Here is a 16,994-nt window from a genome sequence, read left to right as displayed (position 1 = left end):
CTACATATTATATAGAATTTAGACCTAGTAAAATGAAATAGAATCTCCACTGTAACTCCCAAGAGGCAAAATCTTTCATTAACTGTTTAAATGCAGCCATTTCTGGAGTGGAACATGGTGCACATTTTTATTCAGAACAGCCAGCCACATAATAGTTTAGGACAAATGATGATTAGATTAATATATCCATTCAAGAATCTAAATGTTCAGAACAGAAATACTACAACTGAAATATAGCCTGGAGTATCTACCAAACAAAACTCACCTAGACATTATATTTACCACTTTGTTTTTATGTTGTTTCCCCTCTTAGTTTTGCTTGTAGTTTGTTAGGCTATGTCTACACTGCAGGCTTTTTGCACAAGAAGCTTTTTGTGGAAGAGATCTTCTGCAAAAACTTGCACAAAAGCACGTCCACACCTCAAAAGGGAAATTGCAAAAGTGATGTGCTTTTGCGCAAGAGAGCATCCACGCTGCATGGACACTCTTGTGCAAGAAAGTTCTGATTGCCATTCACAGAATGGCCATCAAAGCACCTGTGCTTTTTCTGATTGGCTCTTTTTGCGCAAAAACCCCTGCGGAGCATCCACACACACTTTTTTGCATAAGAGCTATAGTTCAAACAGGAGTTATTCCTTCTGGGGAGAGGAATAACTCTACTGCCAAAAGCCCTCTGTTCTGCTGTTTTACTGTAAATTTTCTTGAGGTGTAGACTCTCTGTGAGTTTTTGTGCAAAAATCCTGTAGTGTAGACATAGCCTTAGTCTTTATATGGCTTCAGGGCAGGGATTGTCTCTATCTAATGCCTAGCACATTTTGCGTGTTCTTGCAATTGATGATAATGAGCAATAATCGTTTTATTTTTTATAGCATGTGCTTTGTAGCCAAAACACATTAATAGCTACACAATAGAATATTAACTAAATGCAATAAAATAAAAACACCATAAAATACCACCTACTTAATAAACACTTATTAGCCTGGTCCTCAGCTGGTGTAATTAGTGTAGATCCACTGATGTCTCCAGCTGAGGTTTGGACTTAATAGTAGTAGAAGCAAATGAGGGCTCCTTATTGAGTTTAAAAAGGGAAAGATGCTGAAAAAGATGGTCATAAATATAGGACTGAGTGTCATTGTATGAACACCTTTGCAATAAAAAGTCTTACGAAGGCATCAAATGAGATGGATTTTAGGAGGGGACATCAGGGGGGAAACCTAAAGGCATCAAATGAGTTAGATTTTATGGGAAGCAAATTCCATGTATCAAGACTCGCTACAGCAGTGACATGATTAACTGGAAATCATTTAATCATCAATGGGTGGAAATGCTAACTAGCAGGCAGTATGTAAGCACAAGGCTTCTAGAGCAGGTCTCAAAGGTCAGGCAGGGCAACCACCTAAAAGTCTTCTAAGCCTCAGACTGCTAGTTTTAAGCCAATGGCTGCAATCTGTCCCTATCAGGAATGGAGGGGTGGACATGAGATCATCAATGAGCAGTTCTGCTGCAGCATTCTAATGAGCTGTAAGAAACTGACCAACCCTATTCAGCACTTCAAGGGGATTCCACTTACTAGCCATCCCGGTATTAACTACTTTTGCTTAATAAGAACACTTTTCTGGGAACCAATCATACCCCACTGGCTTTACTATTAAAGGGACTGGACACTGGCAACGTACCTGTTGCTTTACTGACACATTTTTTTGGAAAGAAAACCTCCAACTGCAGTCGGATTTTCAGGGCTGCAGCCAGTGAAGGAAGCACTAGGGCTACATAGTATTACCAGGGCAGGACACAGCCTGGTGTATCAGCCAGGATCCATACATCCTCCTGTTTCCTTAATTGACTGCAGCCCTACAAGCCTGCTTATTGGTAATTTCTGGATAATGGCACCTTTTTCTAGGAATAGAGATTGCTAATAAGTGGAATCCAGTGTGCACTAATTAAGACTCACGGGCACTAGGGTGTGCGCTGCTGCCCCAAAGTCATTGTGAGGCAGCTCGAAATACAACCCCACGCTGTGGAAAACATCACTCTCTTTCCCCCTAGCAGATAGCCTTTCATGGGAAAAGGACAGTCCACTGTGACATCACGGAACAACACCCCAGCATCACCAAGAATGGTGAATATCGAAATGAGCACTGACTTGAAACATCGATAAATCAAGCGGTTACAAAACTACTGATAATGTTATTTCCCCTCTGTCCTGACAGCGCTATTGTAGTGAGAAAAACTGGATTTGCCACTGAAACTTTGGTGTCTTGTGTGTACTTCACAGATTGTCCTCCCGGGCATGGTGTCCTGACTCAGAAGCTGGACAGGATTATGGAATGTGCAGTTCTTTCAACTCCTCCTCTGACTTCTCTGTGTTTACGTGGGAAGCGGGGCTCGGAGGTGGCTGAGACTGGAGAAAGAGAGATAAAGCAGGTTTGTTTATGGGTGAGTCGAAGGAAGCTTCACTGGAGTGTTTTCTTTGTAAGCTGACAGAAGTATTACTCACTGGGATTGCAGCTGCTCCCACTGATTGCTGGAAGGGTCCAGAGTTTCTCAAGACATTGCTAAACTACAATCTCCAACGATGAATTCTGTGTAGCACTCAGTGGCAGGTATAATTACAGTATTATTAATTGGCTTGCAGGCGGCAGAAGGACTCTTCATTATTTGAGGTTGGACGCAGCATTACCACAACGGTAACAATCATTGTAGTTGTTTTTTGGAATTAAGTGAAACACATTTGCATTAGCAACTCCATAACCAGAGCTTTCGTGGGCAAGTGTGGATAGCACCTTCTGCAACCAACAAAATCATAATGTTAGCATCCTATTCTAGGAGAATATTGAGCTGCCATCAGCATAGAACAGTGGGAGAATTATGGGCCAGGCTTTCACAGTTAGTTGGATGCAATTGTTCACACATATGCACATATCAAGATTATGTACACAAATAGCCCCTTTTGCTCATGTAAATCAAGTATTTGTGCTGAGCTGGAGAAAGGAAGACTGGTTTTGTGATTACAGCAGTGGGCTGGAATTCAGGAGGTATAGTGTCAAGTCCTGGCTCTACCACAGACTATGTGATCTTGGGAAAGATATTTTTTCTCCCTTGGCTCATTATCTGTAAAAATGAAGATTGTGATGCTTCCTTTCCTTCACTCAACATCTCTCTTCTTTATTTAGCTTGTAAAGCCTTTAAAAAAGGAAGTGTGGCGCTTTACTATTACACGTGCATCACAGTGTAATAGTAAAGCAGTGGGGCAACAGAGCTGGCATGGGAAAAGAGAGCGTTGTTGGTCTTGTTCACACATTGAGTCAGAGCACAATACAATTTCTTTTAGGGAAGTTGGTGTGTAATAGTCATGTAACTGGGTCAAATTTTGCCGGTTAGACAACTATTCGATAGTCCCCGGGGGTGGGACTGGCAGCCAGTGTGCTCCTAGCCCCACTTCCAGGGAGCTCCTGCCATCCTGCACTGCTGCATCTGATATAGAGGCAGCAGTGTGGGTTGGTAGGCGGGAGCCTGTCCATAAAGGGAGCTGATTTAAAAACTAGCTTCCCGTGCAGACCAGCTCCTGCCTGCCACCCCACACTGCTGCCTCTGATTCAGGGGCAGCAGCATGGGGCGGCAGCAGTCCCTGTCTGCAGGGAGCCTGAGCTCCCCACAGAGGCTGCACTGGCATCCCACAGAGCAGCCTCTGTCCACAGCAAGCATGGGCCCGACACAGACAGAGCGGTTTTGCACCAGCCCATTTTGCCCCCCCATGCTGCTATCTCTGATAGAGGCAGCATTGTGGGAGGGGGCAGGCAGCTCCCCCCTCGTGCTGACTCCTGCATGCTCCCCTTGCTGCCTCTGTGGGAGGCAGCAAGGGAGGGGCAAGGTGGTTCCGCAGAGCCGACACGAGGAGAGCCAGCTTAAAAGCCGATTTCCCATGTGCAGCGGCTCCCACCTGTCCCCATCATTCTTCGCACTGCTGCCTCACTATTAGAGGCAGCAGCACAGGGGTGAGAGGAGGCAGGCAGCTAAGCTGGATCTGGTGCTCCACAGACACCAGCTCCCAACCCCTCCCTTGCTGCCCCGTATCAGAGACAGCAAAGGGGGAAATGCATATAGTCAATAAGATTAACCAATAAGCCTAGGTTTATTGGTTAATTGTGTATTCAACTACACATTGACATCCCTAATTCTTATTACCTCATTCATGATCTCTAGTCAGAGGGGCACCAACTCTCCCAAATACACAGATATACACAGGCACCCAAAGCTGCACTCAAACACATGCTTTGATTAAGGATGGGAAATAATATCATCCAACTCAGTGAAAGGAATTGCCTTTAAGAGCTGGAGATCAATGGGGCGTTGGATTAGCAGAAAAAAGATGAGTGGGACGCTACAGGAGATGGCACAAAAAGTACTGCCACAAGTGGCTGCATGGGGCAAGTGAAGAAGGGAACAAATCCATCACTATTTGGGGATGGACAAACACAAATATGAGAGAAGTGGCAGTGATGAAGATATGAGGACAGCTGATGACATGGGGTGGGATTGGGGGGTCTTGAGGAGCACAGTGAGCACAAATAAGATGGACAGCTGGAAATATATTCCTAGACTGGATGGCAGGGGATATCCCAGGTCACTCACGGCAAATCTTTCCTTTGCTTCCTCTGCCCTCAACGGCATCATCTGCTTAAACTGAGAATTGTCTGTGTAGAAGGTTCCAGGACACAATGATCCCTTTGTTTGTAAAGAGCATTGGCTATCCATATCCCCCCTGATGCAGGCACACATTGTTATTTACTAAGAAATCAGTTGTCACCAGGTAAGTAACTTGTGACTCCCTTGATTTGTTGAATCTTCTCTGGACACTGTGAGCATGCTTACCTCTGGGTGAATCTGTGATGCATAACTGAAAGCAGGAAGGCTTTCCTTTGCTCACCATTGGGTCCAGTACACACCACAAGAGGATGATTGCCTGTGGCAACTCTGTTCAGTCCAGTATATGCTTATAAAACAATTATGGGTGTGGAAAAACTAAATAAAGAAGAGTTATTTACTCCTCATAACACAAGAACTAGGGGTCACCAAATGCAATGAATAGGCAGCAGGTTTAAAACAAAAAAAGGAAGTACTTAAAAAGGCACAGTCAACCTGTGGAACTCCTTGCCACAGGATATTGAGAAGTCCAAGATTATAACAGTGCTCAAAAAGAGCTAGGGAACATTAATGGAGGATAGGTCCATCAATGACTATTAGCCAGGATAGGCAAGAATGGTGTCCATACCCTCTGTTTGTCAAAAGCTGGGAATGGGTGACATGGGGTTGGGGGGATCACTTGATGGTTACCTGTTCTGTTCCTTCCCTCTGGGGCACCTGGCATTGACCACTATCAGAAGACAGGACGCTGGGCTAGATGGACCTTTGGTCAGACCCAGTACAGGCAGTCCCCCGGTTACGTACAAGATAGGGACTGTAGGTTTGTTCTTCAGTTGAATTTGTATGTAAGTCGGAACTGGTACATATTGTAGGGGAAACTCTAGCCAAACATTTCTCTAGACCTCAGTTTTATTCTCCCACACCTCACTTCCCTCAGTCCTTTATTCTCAAGCTGAGGTGTCTGCTGAGAAAAGCCGCTCCGTGTCTCCCTGGTCTGCTGGGATGGAGGGGGCGCTAGCTTCCCGTCTCCCTGGTCTGCTGGGGGGAAGCAGCTAGTGCGGGGTTGCCTCACCCCGTTTGTAAGTAGGGATCCGATGTAAGTCGGATCCATGTAACCCGGGGACTGCCTGTATAGCCATTCTTATGTTCATATGTTCTTTCCTTTTCTTTCTGTTCTGGCCTTGTGCCTTCTGGTGTGGTAGTGCACCACCTCCCTGGCACACCTCTTCTATCTGAATGCATGCAGGAGGTGGTGGGGACTCACTGTCTCTTAATCATTATTACAGGTAGTCCATTATGATCTACTTACTTCAGTATAGCAGTCAGTCTTACAGGAGATAGAGTTTCCATTTGTCTGAGTTTCTCTGAGTGAAATCATTCCCTTAAAAGTCAGAATGCACCGTGAACCCACAAAAGCCTGGTTTTTGGCTTCTAAAGCACAGTACAATGGAGTCTTGCTATCAGCACCACCTCTGGTGGCTGACTGTTTGCATTATTTGGTACATAGATCACATTAGTGTATGTGCAGTTAAATGAGACTCTGATTTGGTGGCTGATGTGGTTGGGTCCAGTGATGAAAATTCATCCAGGAACCAACCCCTGCAATCAGCCCCGGTGCCAACTCTGCCCACATATCTACACAAGCGTTTTCATCACTGGACCCAACCACAACAGCCTGGACCCAACCGAATCAGAGGCTCATTTAACTGCACATACACTAATGTTATCTATGCCATCAAATGCCAGCAATGCTCCACTGCAATGTATATTGGCCAAATTGGCCAGTCTCTATGAGAAAGAATTAATGGACACATATCAGCTGAAAAGGCAACACACAAAAACCTGTTGGAGAACACTTTAATCTTCCTGGACACTCATGAATGGATCTCCAAGTCGCTGTTTTGTTTCAGACCAATTCCACAAGCCAAATACACAGAGAAGGACTGGAGCTTCATTCACTAGTTTAATTCTTAAGCTAATAGTTTGAATTGGGATAGTGGATGGCTCGCACATTATCAACCAACCAAACAATTAAGGTGCTAATTGTTCTTGATGTCTGTGTAGAATCTGGTGTTGGCCATCTTCCTTTCCAAGTGCAAACTAATGGTTCTTATCAGTCTCTTGTATCTATTTAGCCTTTAAGATGCTACTAGACTAATTTTTGTTTTTTAAGTTTTTCCTGTTACAGACTCACTTGGCTATCCCTCTGAAGTTTATCTACTCACTGTCTTTTTTTCTTTCTCCCCTTACATTTTTTTCCTCCTCTCCCCCTTTCTCCTTCCCTTATTTATTCTTGGATCTGGACTTCCAACACTCTGGTCATCTGAAGAAGTGGGTTGTGCACACAAAAGCTCACGATACCATCTACATGTTTCGTTAATCTTTAAAGTGCTGCTAAACTAATTGTTTAAGTTTGTCCTGTTACATACTAACTCGGTTACCCCTCTGGAACAGTTTCCAGAGGCAGTGACTACATGGGAGGAGATCATAGGTGTTCACTCATGGAGATCACTCTTCCACAGTAGAGTGGTGGGGCTGCTACTCTGTCATGGGATGAGAAAGAGGGAATGTAATTCCTGTAGTTTGGCATGGAGGCAGTTTTACTCCTAGCTGAGGGAAGCTCTGTTTTCTCCTAGCAACTTGCATCCTGGATTATTTTCAGTCTTCATCATGGTCTTTTATATACTCACAGCTTATAAAATATTACCTCATGTTTTCTATTTGGCTAACTACTAATTACCTTACATGTATCACTTCTAGAACAAAAGTAGGCAGCCATGCACAGTGCATGCTGCTACCTGCACTAGCAAGTATAGGATTTTCTTTTTATTTAGGGCAGGGCTAAGGAAGGGTGGAAGCTGCCTGCCTTCTACGCCCAGCACTAACTGGTGAGAAAGTAAACTGTGTTGGGGCTGGAAGCTGTGCAAAAGACTAGAAGGGAACTTGTTGCTCATCCCCCCAGGATAAAGGCGTGTCCCTTTAAAGGCTCTGCTCCACTGTAACTTTAAAAAGAACACAAGGGAGCTGGCTTGCCCGGAAGGTATTTCACTTACACATTGGTATGGCTTATCGTGAATTATCAGAGCTCTTAGGACAGCTACGTTTAATCTTGAGAGTGTTGACTGCTGACTGCGCACTTGGCAATCCGGAAAGGGCTTCAGGCCCAAACTTCACAGTGAAATAGCTTGGGAAGAGCTCAGTTTCAATGTGATAGCCTCAGCGCAAACAGACTTGCAGTTGCAGCAATCTGTTTTTAGTGTACTGTGTGGTTCACTAGAGCCACCCAGGCACGGGATCCAGACAAGGATTCAGGCTTCTCTGGATTGCTGGGCTGGCGACCTTTTGTTGTTATTGTTGTTCTATTTCAGGTAGTTTCAAAGTAGCAAATAAAAAGTGTGTGTGTGGGGGGGACAACTGTTCTTTTTTCTTCTTGAAACAGAAATTATATTTAATTCTGTAGTGAACTGTGTTCTGAAGCCCATGGTTCAGGACACTGGTCTAGAAGAACAGATAGTCTATCTAAGGCAGGATGGCACTTCCTACGTTCCTCTGAATGCTAGATCTAATCACCATGCCCCTCTTTCTCCTCTTTGCATTTTAGCCTTTTCTCTTCTGTATTCTTCGCTGGGCCAGTAACAACTGTTTCTCACAAGTGCTGGATTGCGCCAAAGTAGCATCACTTCCAAAACGTATAAACAAGAAAGATGCATTGAGCCCAGAGTACAGAAATACATACATATACGACAAGCTTTGAATGAAAGCAATAACAAATGCACAGCACCTATGAATACTGATTCAAGGCAAAAGGGAGCAATCCACCATGGTGTAGTTCCCCTTGATTTCACTGGAGTCACACAAGGAATGAATTTGGCCCAGAAGTTAAACACTCTTTTTCTGATCAGCTCTGGGAGGTATAGAGTCTCTGGGTATGTCTACACTACCCCGCTAGTTCGAACTAGGAGGGTAGTGTAGACATACCCTCTGATAACTACAAGCCAGAGTTCTGTACAGAGGGTCGTGCACATGTGCCTCACCCCAGGCAGAGCTTCGGGAGGCATATGACTCAGAGGTGCAGTACCTCCTGGAATTCCCAGCCATAAAGGAAAAATCTGCCTGCTTATGTACCCATCATGTGTGAGAGGGGGGACACAGTATGTGCTCTCTTGTCTGACCAACCAGCTCTGCTGCGTGCTGTGTGCAGGGAGCCTAGGGCCTAACCCTCTCCTCCCAGAGCTGGCCCAAGCTACGGGCTGACTGGGCTACCGCCCGGGGCGCCCCATTGTAGGGGGCACTGTGCGGGGCTACCGGGCCAGACGGGGGTGGCACCAGGTATATTCCATGCACCTGGGGCGGTGCCACGCATGCGCCGGGCACCCAGAGGCGGGGCCACACATGCGCCGCGTGCCCGGGAAGGGGCCACACATGCGCCAGGCGTCCGAGGGTGGAGCCACGCAGGCGCCCCGCACCTGGGGGCAAGGCTACACATGCGCCACTCTCCCAGGATGCACGAATGGCTCGGACCAGCCCTGTCACCTCCTTTTGGTTGGCTAACGTCACTTCAGGAGGTTGGGCATGTATTGCAGTTGTGGCCATTCCCTGTGAAAGAAGGGAATTTTCTCCCTTGTGCATCTGTGTAGGAGATGGTCACAATCTGGTCCTTACTGTTTAGCTGCTCTTGTCCACACAATCTTCAGCTGTCATCAGTTCCTGAACCAACTGGCCTTTAGTATAAGTGTTCGCCAATTGTTTGGAGTCACTCAGTTCACTAGTCTTCTCCCTTCATCGGAGACACAACAGATGATGAAATTTCAGACTGTCTGGATGAAGTCTAACTGTCCAGCTGACTCCCGACAATACCTGGAGGATAAACCTTTCGAGGCACCAGGAAATTGGGCTGGCACTTGGCTGCTTGAGAAAGACGTAATCCAACTTTAATTCAGAAAAATGTTTATCTGTGCAATCCTCACACCAGAGCTCCGAAGTGAACAAATCCTCCCCTCCCAGATACACCTGAGAATTACTGTGCTCAGTCAATGAAGTGTCCACACCTCATTTAGAAGCTGAACAGTGACAGTTTCTGCCTACCATTGCACAACTGCCAAACAATATGGACTGGGCTGTGTCTTTAATGCTTTGCTCTGCAACTGGGAATGCAGAGGCTCCGTACTGCAGTAGAAACACCAGCAGGATTTCTGGCTACCTCCCTGGCCACACTTGCATCTCATCCCTCCTCCTTGGCAAGCACTTCTGGAGGATCTAGTTTTATGCAAGCAGCCTTCTTCCTTTCCCCTTCTAATCCTGGCCAGCTGCAACGTACATGCAAACAACATTGGGAGGGGAGGGGAAGAAATCTCCTTGCACATGGTCATGCAGAGACAACCATTATATTGCCCTCAGTATAAAGCAGCCCATGTCAGACACCTGAAACCCCCTTGCTCACATTTCCTGCAGGTCCTGTGTTCATTACCTGCAGCGAGATGAAAGGACATGGTTTGCAAGTAATACATTTTTGAGAATTATATTTAAAAGCTAGCACCATGGGTGCACGTTAAGAGACCGCAGCAACACACATTAATGAATTTTCTGCTTAAATGCATTAATTTATATGAATGTAATCTTAAGTTAGTTCCTTGTGTAATTCCTGATGTAGCTAGATGTCAACATAGTTTTACTTGATTTAGGAAGTGTGATAAGTTTTGCTCCATTGCTATGATTTTTCCTTTAAAACTGAGTAATAATTAATAGTTTTTTTCATGTTACATTGTGATTTTATTTAGTGTTTTCTGATGCAAATTCTTGGTGCTAGTTACCCAGAATTGCTGAACAGTCCTGGACTGTATCTACCTAGGCTGGGAGATGTGTAGGTTAGGCTATTGATTTAATCCAAAATGAGACCATGGATATGACTTTTGCTCCTGACACAGTTATTTAATCACACCTGTAACTGTGCAATGAAATCTCTTTGTGAGGATCTAGCCCTTAGTTTCCCAGTTCCTCTTGGATAGCTTCTGTTTTTCTCACTGTCCAGGTACTGAATGTTAATTGTGGCAAAGACTACCTCCTCTCCATCACAAGCACTGTAACCACTTTAGCCATATTCTGATTCAACAGGTAATATCAGTCACAGGGTTTAACAATAGCAGAGGCTGCCTATTGTGCTAAATTGTGTTATGATTGGTGACTCTAAAGGTGCATTTACACTGCACCTGAAGCTCACAATAATCTATGCAATTTGAGCTATGCAAATTGCATAGCTTATTTCGAGTCAGTTTTGAAATTTGAAATTTGGCATTATCTACACAGCACTTATTTTGAAATAAATCGCTATTCTGAAACATCCCTTAGTCCTTGTGGAATGAGGTTTACAGAGACGTTGGAATAGTGAGCCTGTTATATTTCAAAATAATGGGTGCACTCAAAAGACACGAAATAGCTATTTCGGGATACCTGTTTTATCCCAAAATAGTGCTGCAGTATAGACGTAACCTAACTAATGTCTCCAAGAAACTGAGGCCCCAAAACTCATTTTTAACTTGTGGTTTATAATTATTAGAGTTTGAGACTTGACCCTCTTAGAAGTGCAACACAGTCCATTAACAAAGGGGGCCACCTAGGGCTTGTCTTCCATATGGGCTGGATCGACAAGGTAGTAATCAATCCAGCAGGGATCAACTCAGTGCTCTAGCATGGACATGATAAATCAACATCTGATTGCTCTCTTGTTGACTCCAATATTCCACCAGAATGAGAAGAGTAAGGGGAGTTGGCCCAGTGTGGTGTGGACTCCATGGTAAGTAGATCTAAGTGATGGCAATTTGAGTTTGCATTATAACCCAGCTCTGGGGAGGAGGGCTAGGAGTGAGAGGGATTATCTTCTGGTTCTTAGAAAGTGAGAGTGAAGGAGAGGACTCCGGACTCAAGGAGAGAGAATGATTGTGAGTTGTAGAACCACTGGTCTGCTCAGTGGGTGTGAGGCAGTAATGCCTGTAGAAACTAAACAATTGGAGCCCCCCCACAGAAGAGGAATGTTTTTTAAAATGATATGGAGTAGGTGGAGTTTGAGTAGCCTGGAAAAAGGGGAATAGAAACAGGTGTTGTACAGCCATGCTTGCCCATGAAGAGGTGCTCATGAAGTAGGTAACCTGCTTAACTGTGCTACTGTAATACAAATAATAATGGGCCTGATGGAACAACTTTACCAAATAAATACTCATATTTGAAAGGCAGAAATGTAAATTATGTAGCTACTGACGTATGAATTCTATTGCAGATTGCCTTCTCAGAGTGATAACTCATGGCTCAGCCTCACACTGCATCCTACCTACTCTTGAGTTTAAATTCTAACCCTAATTAATACAGGTTCAAGATGCTCTCTCAGTAAGTGTTACTTTCATGTAAAGTGATGGGTGTTGCACTAATCTCTCAGAGACAGTGTCTGGTCCTTTCTATTCAGAAACAAGAGAGTAACTATCTGGGTTACTTTCTCCTCTGATCTTTTTGATCTTTCTGATCTTTTGTATATCTTTCTCCTCTGATCTTTTATAAAACAGAAACCCATTTTAAACTTTAGGGCTATGTCTACACTTGCGGCTTCTTGCGCGAGTAATATGCAAATGAGGCTAAGCATGGAATATTGCCGAGCCTCATTTGCATACCTAATGAGCCACCATTTTTTTTTTTAGAAGAGGCTCTTGCGCAAGAAGGAGCATCTATACTGCCCCTTCTTGCACAAGAAAAACCCTCTTGCACAATGCCGTTACACCTATTTCTTTTCAGGAAGAAGGGCATTGTGCATATTACTCACGCAAGAAGCCGCGAGTGTAGACATAGCCTATGTGTTCAGTGCCTAGCACCATGGAGTTTTGGCCCATGACTGGGGTTCGTAGACATTACTGCAACACTACTAGTGAAAATAAATGGAAACTACCTGGATTTACAGCTGCAGGGGGAAATAATTCTTTTCTTCTCAGCCTCCTCATATCTAATCTCAGCCTTGCTCCGGTTTATCCAGATTGATTCTACTCAAATCATCTTCCTTTTCTGCTCTTTGATCATATTCATTCGCTTCAGCTTATGAATCCCTTCACTGGATTTCCCTCGCCTTCCACATTGAGCTCTTCCAAATATTCTGTCCTCGCCTCCAGCACCCTACGTGACTCCTCTGTGCCTACATTTTCTTCTTTCATTTCTTCCTCGGGCTCCTTGGCCCTTCCGAAGATTGCTTGTTATTAGCCTCCTTTCTATTCTTCATGGACTTCCATGATGCAGTGGAGGAAGCAGTCAAGCAAGTGGAGGCGGGGGGGGGGGAGAACTTTCTATAGCTGTTCACATGAAAACATGGATTACCCAGCCTGAAAGAAAGGAGAAAAAGCTGCAAACTTTGTTAAAAGGAAGAAGGCTTGAAGTTGATGGCTGTTCAGAAACTGAGTGAGGGTTAGCATCTAAGCAGGGTGCAGTCTATGAAACATACATAGCCTCTAGGCAGAGCCATCCCTAGAGTGGTATAGGTCTTGGGCATCCCTCCAACCCAGACCCCACCTCCTTCTGCCCCCACTGCACCCCTTCCTCAAAATCCCCTCCCCCAAGCTATGCGACCCAAGGGATTACCCTGGGGCCTGGCGTGGGACGGCGGCAGCAACAGGTGTTGGGCCACTGCACTCACTGTGGCGGCAGAAGCTGTGGAAAGCAGAGCGACTCACAACCTGCTCCACTCTGCCGCCATCTCCCAGCCCACTGCGCTCCACTCCCTTGAGCCCATGTCATTTAGGGGAGTGGAGCAGGCTGGGGTTGGGGTACTCAGCTTCCTGCCACAGTGAAGAGGAGCAACCTGGCTGGAAGATGGTGGGGCAGAGCGGGATGCTGTGTTGCTTCACTTCCCACAGCTACAGTGACTGTGCATGTTCGGGGGAGGGGGGGGGGGTGATCCCTCAGGGGCCCTGCTGACTAACATCTATATAGGGGAATGTTCCTGTCCAGTTGAGGGGCCCGTGGTGGCCGCTCTAAATGATTCTATGGATGGGCCGGCTCTGCCTCTAGGTCAGAGGCCATACTCTGTTCAGTGGCAGATGGTAACTTGTATTAGAGAAGGGCATTTTCACTAACATAGACGTTTAAAGCCTGAAATTCTGTCTTTATGGTTCTTTCTGCGTAACTTGTATCAGTTTCCTTTTTCCTTAATATTTTATCTTTGATTTTTTTTCTCCTACCGCACCTTTTGTTTGTTTTACCCCGAGCAGGACTCTGTTGTGCAGACTGTGGAGAGTGTGTATGCAAAACTGATCTGATACCGAGGGGCAGATTTCATGAACCAGAGGAGAAGACACCAAGTATCTGATAGTTCAGAAATTGGGGAAGCATGGGACCAGACAGACTCTTGGGATCTCACTGAAAAGAGTAAGTAGGCTGGTGGAAGCCTGGGTATGGCCTTTATGCTTTAAGGCTGGCAACTGGTGTCAGAGCTCTGAGCCATAACAGCATAGCATGGTTACAAGGCAGGTGATGACAGCACCCCTTACTGGCCCGGGTGATCCCCAAACATCACAATTATCTTGAACTTTTATGCTGACTCTATCATATATTGGTCCTCGTTAAATGTTAGTCTCCTAAACAAATATCCTGAGGTCAAATTTAGGTCCCACTGAACTCCACAGGAGTTTTGCCAGGGACTTCAATTGAGCCAGGATTTCAGTCTGGCTTCTCCTAGTAGGTACTGGTAGCAGGAGCACTGTCATTGTCTTTCTCACAAGCTCTCTTGAGCCCCTTGCTTTTGGTGAACAGGCCCCCAGTAGTAATGAGACTTCATGAATCTCTTTATTGGAGTAGGGTTTTGCTTTTTTTTGTTTTGGTAAGGGCTGCCTGCACTTTGCCCCTCTGTGGAAGGTATGGGGATCCAAGACCTCTGCAAGGCAGCAGGCATCACCATGAGACATTGTATAACACCACTAAAATAACAGTGGAATTATTCTGAGATCTGCAGTTCCAGTAGTGTGCAACAGCAAAGGTATAAAGCTGGTCTTATGTTAACATTTGAATGGGGAGATGGCATCTGGTCCAGCTGACCACAAAAGTAGAACAAACAGGTAAACAGACTCACCAGTCCCAGTGTTGTGCCAGGCTAGTGTGAAGGAGACATGTCTCTATAAGCACGTTAATTTGCAATTAATGCAACATTTATAGTCCACTTTTAAAAGTTACTACCTTGCCAGTAATGCATTAATGAGAACTGCATTGTGTGGATGCAGGTCATTTTAATGCAACTAAAGTTAGTGTGAAATATGCTCCCCTCCTGTGTAGACAAGTCCTTACAACAGGGCTGGGCAAGATGCAGCTGGGGGGGGGGGGGTCAGATCTGGCCCGCCTAACACTTTGAGCCGACCCCCGGATTGCATCTGGTTGCTTTTTATTTATATCCTGCTGCCCGTGCACTGAAATTCCAGGCAGTAGCTCAGGTAGCAGGATCCTATTGAAAAGGCTCATGGCTCACAGTGTGGCACTCCCCTGGAAAGGGCCAGAGCTGCGAGCCATTTAAATAGCCACAGCAATACCAGCTGGCTGCCAGGCAGTGATGTAGCGACAGGGCTGGGAGTGACAAGCCCATTTCTGTGTTTTTAATTCAAAGCCTCTGGCCCCAGACAACTCCAGGGGGAGGCTAGTCCTCCGCCACACCCCTTCCATCCCAGGCTCTGCCCCTTTTGGGGGGGTGGAGCTGGCACATAACCACATAGCAAAATACATGAAGTGGCCCCCTGTGAAAATTATTGCCCTCCCCTGCCTTACAAAGTACAATTATTTTACTTATCAAGTAATCTACAAATGGTATCAATAATTTTGTTAAGGGTGTTCCCTCCTGTCACACTTAGAATAAATAAAGTGTTGCCACATCCAGTTCTCCCTCTTGCCTTCTCAAATGGCTTGGGAACACCTCTGTTCAGAATCCACCCCTCCTCATTTTGGAATTGCTTTCAATAGGTTATGTGTGTGTGCGCGTGGGGAGAGCATCTAATTGTTCTTGGTGTGATGGTGCTTCAGGAAACTCATGCACTGAAATGTACTGAATGTCCTACAGAGAAGACCCTGCATGCAAGGTGTGGCAGGATGACTGTTTCAAACTTTGTTCCTAAGTGTTGTGATGTTTATCAATGTGAAAAGACACACCCCAACCCTAATTAAAGCAGAGCTAATGCTGTAAAAAACCATGCTGACTTGAAGCTGGCATTTGAGAATGAATTATCACTCTTGTGCAGCATGTCTATGAACTTGAAACAAACAGCTTTCAAACACAGCGATGGCCTATGATCTAGGAATAACTGTCACAGTTGTGAAGCCCCTGCTGTTCCAATGGGTGAATATCTAACTGTTACAACACTGATGAGTTCCAGGGATTTATCAAAGCACCTTAACTAAAAACAATTAATGTCTGAGAAGAGAGACAGGGAGGAGAAAAAAACAGACACTCCTTGGGGTAGGGCACCGCATCGGTACTAACTAGGTATGACTCACTGATGCCGATATTACCCAGCAGAAGCCACACCTCTTGAATAAGTTCTGCATGCCAGATAGAAAAATGTTTGCCTGTGCAAAAACCCTGTAGTTCATGTTGGAACAAGCTTCTCAAAGGGCTATTCCCAACAGAAAGAAGAAGATCCATTTTGGTTTTAATCTTCTTGTCAGTGAAACATGAGCACTGGCTTTTACAGGAGGATGTACTTGGGGAGGAAAGGGGATGCAAGCAAAAAATCCCTGCAGTGAAGCAGATTATCTTTCAGTTGGTAAAAGACATGAAGCAAACCTTCTCCAAGTCACTGAACAACAGGGTGCAACTAACAGTAGTTAAGAATATAGATGTGACAGTGATGCTGTTGGTCTAATTTTCTGCAAGTCTGTAGGTGATCTTTTGTGCATGCACTACTGAATCTCCTCATACAAATCTTTAATTTGTACAAATCAGACAGACTTCTGATCTAGCCAAGTGCATTACACAAGTCTCTGACAGAAGAGGAGTCATGCAGAGAAGCACTTGCATGCATGCAAGAACAAGCCCACAGATTCACTGAAAATTAGGTTGTATGGAAGGGTCTGTGCTCTGGATTTCAGGGAAATGTCCCATTGTTGCTTGAGCACCAGGCAGTCCCAGTGACATTAGTAATGGTGAGGGTGCTAGTGCAGGCAGTGCTTGTACCACAGCACTGTGGAATCCTGCTCAGAGCACAGTTACCTCACACCAGGGCTAAAAACCCATCTACACTAGTGCTCACATCAGTGCTAGCACCTGTTGGGATGTGCTGATGCTAGAACAAGGGGGAGACATTTCATTAAAATTTTCAGGGCTTCAGGGCTAGGTCATCTTCCCC

The 16,994-nt window shown here is 45.2% G+C and overlaps 1 long non-coding RNA gene across 4 annotated transcripts in view; it reads right to left on the bottom strand.

Moving 5' to 3' along the window:
• LOC112543992 (uncharacterized) overlaps positions 1 to 16,994 on the bottom strand; it is a 61,886-nt gene that overhangs the window by 16,014 nt on the left and 28,878 nt on the right. Inside the window, exons 4-7 of one of the 4 annotated variants that reach the window (XR_012901657.2) lie at positions 12,572 to 12,995; positions 9,307 to 9,421; positions 2,498 to 2,786; positions 2,262 to 2,401 (exon numbers count right to left, since the gene is read on the bottom strand). The exons of 1 other annotated variant lie outside the window; for it this stretch is intronic. This is a non-coding gene — a long non-coding RNA (uncharacterized LOC112543992). Of the gene's footprint in view, positions 1 to 2,261; positions 2,402 to 2,497; positions 2,787 to 9,306; positions 9,422 to 12,571; positions 12,996 to 16,994 lie in introns of those variants that run through there. 2 more of the 4 variants (XR_012901660.1, XR_012901661.2) reach the window with 2 other exon arrangements.

This window comes from Pelodiscus sinensis, chromosome 2 (assembly GCF_052426305.1).
Source record: "Pelodiscus sinensis isolate ZL-2025 chromosome 2, ASM5242630v1, whole genome shotgun sequence".
Lineage (NCBI taxonomy): Eukaryota > Metazoa > Chordata > Testudines > Trionychidae > Pelodiscus > Pelodiscus sinensis.
The sequence above is the reverse complement of the archived record's forward strand: the minus strand, read 5'-3'. Positions and strand labels throughout refer to the sequence as shown.